We start from the raw sequence: 7782 nt of genomic DNA on the forward strand, positions 1-7782 counted from the left end.
ACAGAAGGTGGGTGTGGTGGCACACATTTGTCATCTCAGCTTTGATAGGAAACCTAAAATAGGTTTGTTGTGGTCTAGGCACAGGCCTTCACACAAAGTGGAACTCTCAGGTCTAACGTGCAACAAAGGCTGGACGCTTGGAATAGCAAGCATGAGGCTGAGTTCAAATTCTAAGCTCCAGGATTAGGGGATGGCTTATCCCTATAACCCTAGTTGATGTTCAGGAGGATCACGGTTTGATGCCAGCCTATGCAAAAGGGTAGTGAGCCCTCATCTCAATAAACCAGTTGGATATGATAGTTCCTACTTGTGATCTCAGCTGTACTGGGAGCTGTAGGTAGGACTGCAGTCTGAGGCCAACTCTGAACAAAGGTAGAAAATTGTCCAGGAAAATAACAAAAGCAAAAACAAAAAGCTGGGGTTTTTGACTCAGTGGTACAAGTGTCTGCCTAACAAGTACAAGGCCCTGAGATTAAGTCTCAGTACTTCCAAGGGGGGAAAAAAATAAAACCAAACGGAGCCTCAATGTATAGATGGACGTATAGCCCAGAGAGGCCTACCCAGAGTTCAATCCCAGCCCGGTGAGGCTCCAGTACTTTAGCCACTGCTCTCCTCTGTGTCTGAGACTCACTGAGGAACAATCAGAAGGTAGACAGTTACTCTGCTGTGTCTGTGCCCGCATGCGCGCGCATATCTGTGGGCCTGGCTATGCCCAAAGAGATAGTGAGTGGGGCCCTGTATTGTCCCTGAAGACCTGTCACTTCCCCCCACAGCTGTTATTGCTAGTGTTGAAAGGGGAGAAGGGGTTAGGTGTGTGTTAGATGAAGGAGAGGAAGAAGGCCTAGCTGCAGCACTGGTCTCATTACTGTAGTGTAAACACTTCCACCATAGGACAAGTCAGGTAAACAATGGTTATACTATCTTATTAATTTCCTGAAAAATTAACTGTTGGTTCTTCACACATTGGTTGAATCACTCTAGAACACTATTTGGTCTTACACACCTAGGCTGGGCCCCAAAGTTCCAGTGAAGCAAGGCTAGCAGGGTTGAGTCACCAGGCAATGTTACTTCATAGATAAATAAGGCCCCAGAAGTAGTTGTGAGACTAGGTTTGGCTTTTACCTGGGATGAGAGGTTCATTCTGGGTGGGAGAGGAACTCTATCCTTTCAGATAAACTTGCCACCAAGTCACTTTTAGCAGTTCCACAAAAGGTAGCTAACAGGCCCTGTTGGAAGGTTCATAAATACTAATTAAGCTGTACAACTTCCCTATGAGGAAGGTACTATATTATCATTTTGCAGCTAGAGGGAAGTTAAATAACTTAACCCAAGGTCATCAGCCAGTAAGGAAGTGGATGAGTTGATACTTAAATTCAAGCTGTCAGGCTATAGGACTTGGGCCCCAAGCATTTGCTTTAGGCTGTTACCTGAGCTGAGTATGGTCTCATGGAGCCAGTCCTACCACTATTGTAGGTGCCATCTCTGGTCAGAAGTTGCCTGTGCAAAGCAGGACTGCCTGATTTCTGCAAATGTTTACAGAGGCCCACTCTCACTTTCTTCCTCCTCTAATCAATAGCTTCCAAGTCTTGTCTTAAAAAAGAAAACAACAACATACACACACACACACACACACACACACACACACACACACATCTTCAGTGCCAGGTGTCAGTGGCTGAAGCCTTATAATCCTAGCTACTTAAGAGGCTGAAATCTGAGGATCATGGTTCAAAGCTAGCCCAGGAAGGAAAATCCATGAGACTCTTGTCTTCAATCAACCACCAAAAAGCTGGAAGTGAGCTATGGCTTTCCCCACAGTAACCTCTCAGGAATTATCTTTTCTCATTTCATCTTTCACTTGGATGGTTGCATCAGCAACTTGATGATCTTTTTTGTTTGGGGCTGGATCTTTTCACATTCCCTCTGGAAACTCTCCAAGGTCATTGTAACTCCCCTGTGCAGAAACCCTTTAGGAGTCTCCATTGATTTCTAGGAGTGTGAGCTCCTGCTGCCCTTCCCAGCCCAGATATACATCTAACCCATCTTACTTACAAGCCATTCCCAGTTCTAGAATTCACTTTTTCAGCTGTCTGGCAAGCTTCTGAGTGGTTCCTGCCCATCTTGAGACTCCATGCCATCTTTAGTGGTCTCTTACATAGAGGCCCAGGACAGACATGGGAACTAGATCATGGTGGAGATGGATTAACGGCCACCATGGAAAAGTGCTTTGGTCAGGAACTAGACCCCAAGTTTTTTCTCCTCTCCTCTTCCTCTTCTTTTTCTCCTTCTTCTTCCTTCCCTCCTTCTTTCTCCCTCACCTTCCTTCCTTCCTTCCTTCCTTCTTTCCTTCCTTTCTTTCTTTTCTTTCTTTCTGTCTTTCTGTCTGTCTTTCTTTCTTTCTTTCCTTTCCTTTCCTTCCCTCCCTCCCTCCCTCCCTCCCTCCCTCCCTCCCTCCCTCCCTCCCTCCCTCCCTCCCTCCCTCCCTTCCTTCCTTCCTTCCATGCAAATACTGGGCCTTGAACTCAAAGGCTTATGATCTTGATTGGCCTTTTCACTCAAGGCTGGTACTCTATTACTTAGCTTTTTGTTGCTTAATTAGAGACAGTAGTCCCACCGACTTTTTTGTCAAGCCTGGCATTGAGATCTCAGCCTCCTGAGTATCTAGGAGTACAAGTATGAGTCACCAGTGCTCTGTTAAAACCTGGTTCTTCTTCTTTTTTTCCTGTTTTGGGACTTGTACTATGGACCTGGGTGCTATCCCTGAGCTTTTGTACTTGAGACAAGCACGTTACCACTTCAGCTACAGCTCTACTTCCGACGTGTGTGTGTGTGTGTGTGTGTGTGTGTGTGTATGTGTGTGTGTGTGTTTAATTGAAGATAAGAGTCTCATGGACTTTTCTGCCTGGGCTCACTTCAAACAGCAATCCTCAGACCTCAGCCTCCTGAGTAGCTAGGATTACAAGTGTGAGCCACTAGTACCCAGCTCAACCCCAATTCTTACTGACCTGTTAGCATGTTCCTGCCTGGGACTCAGTTTCTTCCAAGCATTCCATGAGGATTTAAAAACCCTTGCCTTTTTCCAGTTCCATGCTCACAGGAAATTTCTTTCCTTTTCAAAAACCCTCTGTAGAGTTATTGGTGGGGAGATGGGGGGGGGGGGGAAGAACAATCTAGAATCCCTTACAATCTAGAAATGCCTTAGGTCATGGACTACTCCAAACCCACTCTGGACAGTTCATATCTACTCATCCTTTGGGAAAAGTGCTATCTTGACTTCCTTTACAGGTGGATCCAGCATTACCAGCAAACCCTGTCTCTCCTTCACCAGATCCTAGCCTTCAATCATGCTAACCACACCTCCACAATACCTCTTCTTAGGACCAGGTGTGGTTTTGGCGCCACCTTCTGGAAGGAAGGAGCAAAACCTCAACATCACAAAGAACTTAATCAGATCAGCTTGGATATTTTCCCATGGATCAGTAGTCCCTGAGTTTCTGAAGAGACTGTTGTATTCAAAGGACAGAAAGAAACCAGAGTGTCCAAGGGTGTAGGATGGTTGGTGCTAGGGATGGGAGGTGCAAGAAGCCAGCTCCTCCAGGACCTTGTCGCCCACATAAGAATTTTAATTTTATTTTGAGAGTGACCAAAAAGCTACTGCAGATATTTAAGATAAACAGTGATCTCTATTTTTTTTTTTTTTTGCCAGTCCTGGGGCTTGGACTCAGGGCCTGAGCACTGTCCCTGGCTTCTTTTTGCTCAAGGCTAGCACTCTGCCACTTGAGCCACAGCACCACTTCTGGCCATTTTCTGTATATGTGGTGCTGGGGAATTGAACCCAGGGCCTCATGTATAGGAGGCAAGCTCTCTTGCCACTAGGCCATATCCCCAGCCCACAGTGATCTCTATTTTATAAAACATTTTCTTGCCTGCTGTGTTCTGACTACTGTGTCTGGAAAGGGGCAAATACGATATGGAGTAAAACACGGAGAGACTAGGTAACAGTCCTTGGGAGATAGTTGATGGCTCAGGATGGAGTGGGACACATACCATGTCACCAATACTTTCTCATCTACCGTGTGTCCTAATGACCCTGCCTCTTTGAAGTCAGATGGTGGGAGGGAGGCATTGATGGCTTATGCCTGTAATCAATCCTAGCTGGCTAGGAAGCTAAGATCTAAGGATCATAGTTCCAAGTCAGCCCAAGCAGACAAATCCAAGAGATTCACATCTCCAATTACCCAGCAAAAAGCTGGAAGTGGAGGAAGGACTCAACTGGTAGAGCACCAAACTTGAGCAAAAGAGCTAAGCAATAGACCCTAAGTTCAATCAAGCCCCAGTATGGACAAAAAAAAAAAAAAAAAAAGACTCCATTGGGAGGTATGCTGAGGTGGTTTATGCATCAGGATAATGCATATTCGTTAATTTAACAAAATACTTCTGATACACCAGGCTGTGTTCTAGGAATACAGCATATTTTATGAATTTATTTTCTTTGTATGGAAAACCTATTATTAACGGAGTGAAGATTATGTGTCATGAATGTTACAAGGAAGTGTGTAACAGAATCAGATTAGGTTAAGAAGTCCTGGCCTATGCACCAAGATCAACTCAAAATGGATCAAGGACCTCAACATCAGACCTGAATCCTTGAAACTACTGAAGGACAGAGTAGGAAAGACACTAGAACTTATAGGCACAGGAAGGAACTTCCTGAATAGAGTCCCAGGGGCACAACAAATAGGGGAAAGACTCAACAAATGGGACTACTACAAATTAAAAAGTTTCTGCACAGCTAAGGTCATAGCCACCAAACTAGAAAGACAGCCAACGATATGGGAAAGGATATTTACCAGCACAGCAGCAGACAAAGGCCTGATATCTGTCATCTACAGAGAACTCAAAAAACTAAGCCCCTCCAAGCCCAATAAACCTATTAGGAAATGGGCAAAAGAGCTAAAGAGAGACTTCACAAGAGAAGATATAAAAATGGCAAACAAACACATGAGGAAATGCTCAACATCCCTGCTAGTAAAGGAAATGCAAATAAAAACAACCCTGAGATACCACCTCACCCCAGTTAGAATGGCCTATACTCTGAACTCAGGAAACAACAAATGCTGGAGGGGCTGTGGGGAAAGAGGAACCCTTCTCCATTGTTGGTGGGAGTGCAAATTAGTATAACCACTTTGGAGAACAGTATGGAGGTTTCTCAAAAAGCTCAATATAGACCTACCCTATGACCCAGCCATACCACTCCTAGGCATCTATCCTAAACAGCAAAACCCAAGATATCAAAAAGACATTTGTATTTCCATGTTTATCGCGGCACAATTCACAATAGCCAAAATATGGAAACAACCCAGATGCCCCTCCACAGACGAATGGATCCAAAAAATATGGTACTTATACACAATGGAATACTACATAGCGATTAGGAATGGTGAAATATTGTTATTCGCAGGGAAATGGTCAGAACTCGAACAAATAATGTTGAGTGAGACAAGCCTAGAACACAGAAAACAAAGGGGCATGATCTCCCTGATATATGACTGTTAACAAAGGGAGACGGAGAGAGAGTAGAGACCAAGTCTGTGAACACTGTATATGTTCTTGATACATTGTATATTGCATATGTGTCTACCTGACCTAGACAAGGGATGGAAAAACAGGTCGTAAGATATCACAAGAAATGTACACACTGCCCTACTATGTAACTGCACCCTCTTTGCACAACACCTTGTAAAAAAATTTATGTTCAATTAATAAAAAAATAAATTAATTAAAAAAAAGAAGTCCTGGCCTGAAACACAAAGAAGGTAGAAATCAACCTGGCAAAGAGGAAGAATAGAATGAATAATAGTGGTAAAGCTCAGAGGCCAGGGACATGATGGCAGAGTCCAGGAATGGAAGAAAAACTGCTTGTGTTAAAGCACAAATATCAGAAGTGAGGATGCAAGATGAGGCAGAGGAGGAGGATACATGCTTGATGTTTGGGCCCTGTAGTCTTTTTGGTCTTCATTCTCAGATTATCCAGAAGCCATTAATAGTTATGCCCAGATTAAGGCCTAAAAAGAGCACTTTAGCTGCTCTGTGGAGAAGGATTGCAGGAGATAAGAGAAGTAGAAAGACTTCTTTAGCTGGGGCATATGACTTATACTTATAATCCTGGATACTCAAGAGGCTGAGGCTTGTAATTTGAAGCCAGCCCTAAGCAAAAAAAAAAAAAGTCTGTGGACACTCTTATCTCTAAACCACCGAAAAAAAACACAGAGAGTAGAGATGTGACTGGAGTATAAAATGCAGTCCTTAAGCAAAAAAGCTCAAGGACAGTGCCCAGACCCTGAGTTCAAACTCAGTCAGCAGCACACACACAAAGACTTCTTTATTGTTATGGGGTTCAAGGGAGGGGATTCCCTGTCCCTCCAAAAGTCCACCACTCAAGAGACAGTCTCAAGCAAAAAGGTGGATTTATTGGGGGAAACAAAAAGTGAACTGACCGGCCAGGTACACAGCTCAGACTCGGGAGCTGAAAACGGGACAGTGAAAAGCGGGCAGACCATCCAGGGACACAGTGCAGACTCAGGAGCTGCCACTGTGACCACCGTGACCCCAAGCAGTCCTCAAATTGGGGTTTATAAAGGTAAAAGCATAGCACAGATGTAGGGGGTTGATGCAAGGGGTGGAGCAAGCAACAAGTTAAGCAAGCCATTTACAGAAGCAGAATTTTGGGGTCAGGTTGACCTAATAATTAAGGTGGAATCAGCTCTATTCCCCCCAACATTTCCTACCATGTTTCCCTAATCAAGATGGAGTCAGCTCTGCTCCCCACAACATTTATGAAGAGTCTGCTCACATCATGTTCTTAGAATGAATGATCATGAAAACACAGCCTGGGGTGGTGGCAGTGACGATGGAGAGAAGAGGACTGGCTTGGTAGTTGCTTGCTCGGATAGAATTGACAGAGAGGAAAGGGCAGGGGAAAAGGAAGATTGTGCCTAGATTTTTAACTAACATGGGACATGCTGGAGGAGAAGCAGGCATGGGGCGGGGGGGCAGAATAATTCAGTCACCACTTGTTCGTATCATTTTCATTTAATTAAAGAAAAAAATCATACTTAGGATTTCCAGTGTCAATGTGTAGTGTGCAGGAGGCCAAGAATTCAATTTCATTGTAAGAAAAATAGGTTCCTTACGCTTAGGAGAGGTACAGAAAGGCACAATGCCTATGTATGTCTGATCATACAAAATAATATTTATTAAAATGACATCCAGGAAATGGAAATGAGCTTTTTTACCTGTCTTTGGGAGGGACAGAAATGGAGGGACAAAGGGTGAACAAATGGGCATTCACTAGACACTGTATTGAACATGAACTATACAACTCATGGGTGGGGATGGGAGTGAAAAAACTGGGAGACAGTGAGGGGTGACATTGTCCAAAAAGAAATGTACTCTTTACCTGACTTATGTAATTATAACCTCTATGTATATCTCCTTTGTAATAACAATAAAAAATAAAGAAAAGAAAAATAGATTCCATTGTTAGGAACAAGAATGAGCACTATCACCACACTGCCATGTAACATTCCATTGGCCAATATAAAAAAACAACATAAGGGCTGGGAATGTGGATAAATGGTAGAGTGCTTGCCTAGCATGCATGAAGCCTGTGTTTGATTCCTCTGTACCATATAAACAGAAAAAGCTGGAAATGGCACTGTGGCTCATGTGGTAGAGTGCTAGCCTTGGGCAAAAGCAGCTCAGGAACAGTGCCTAGGCCGT

Source organism: Perognathus longimembris, chromosome 7, assembly GCF_023159225.1.
Source record: "Perognathus longimembris pacificus isolate PPM17 chromosome 7, ASM2315922v1, whole genome shotgun sequence".
NCBI classification, from domain to species: Eukaryota; Metazoa; Chordata; class Mammalia; order Rodentia; family Heteromyidae; genus Perognathus; species Perognathus longimembris.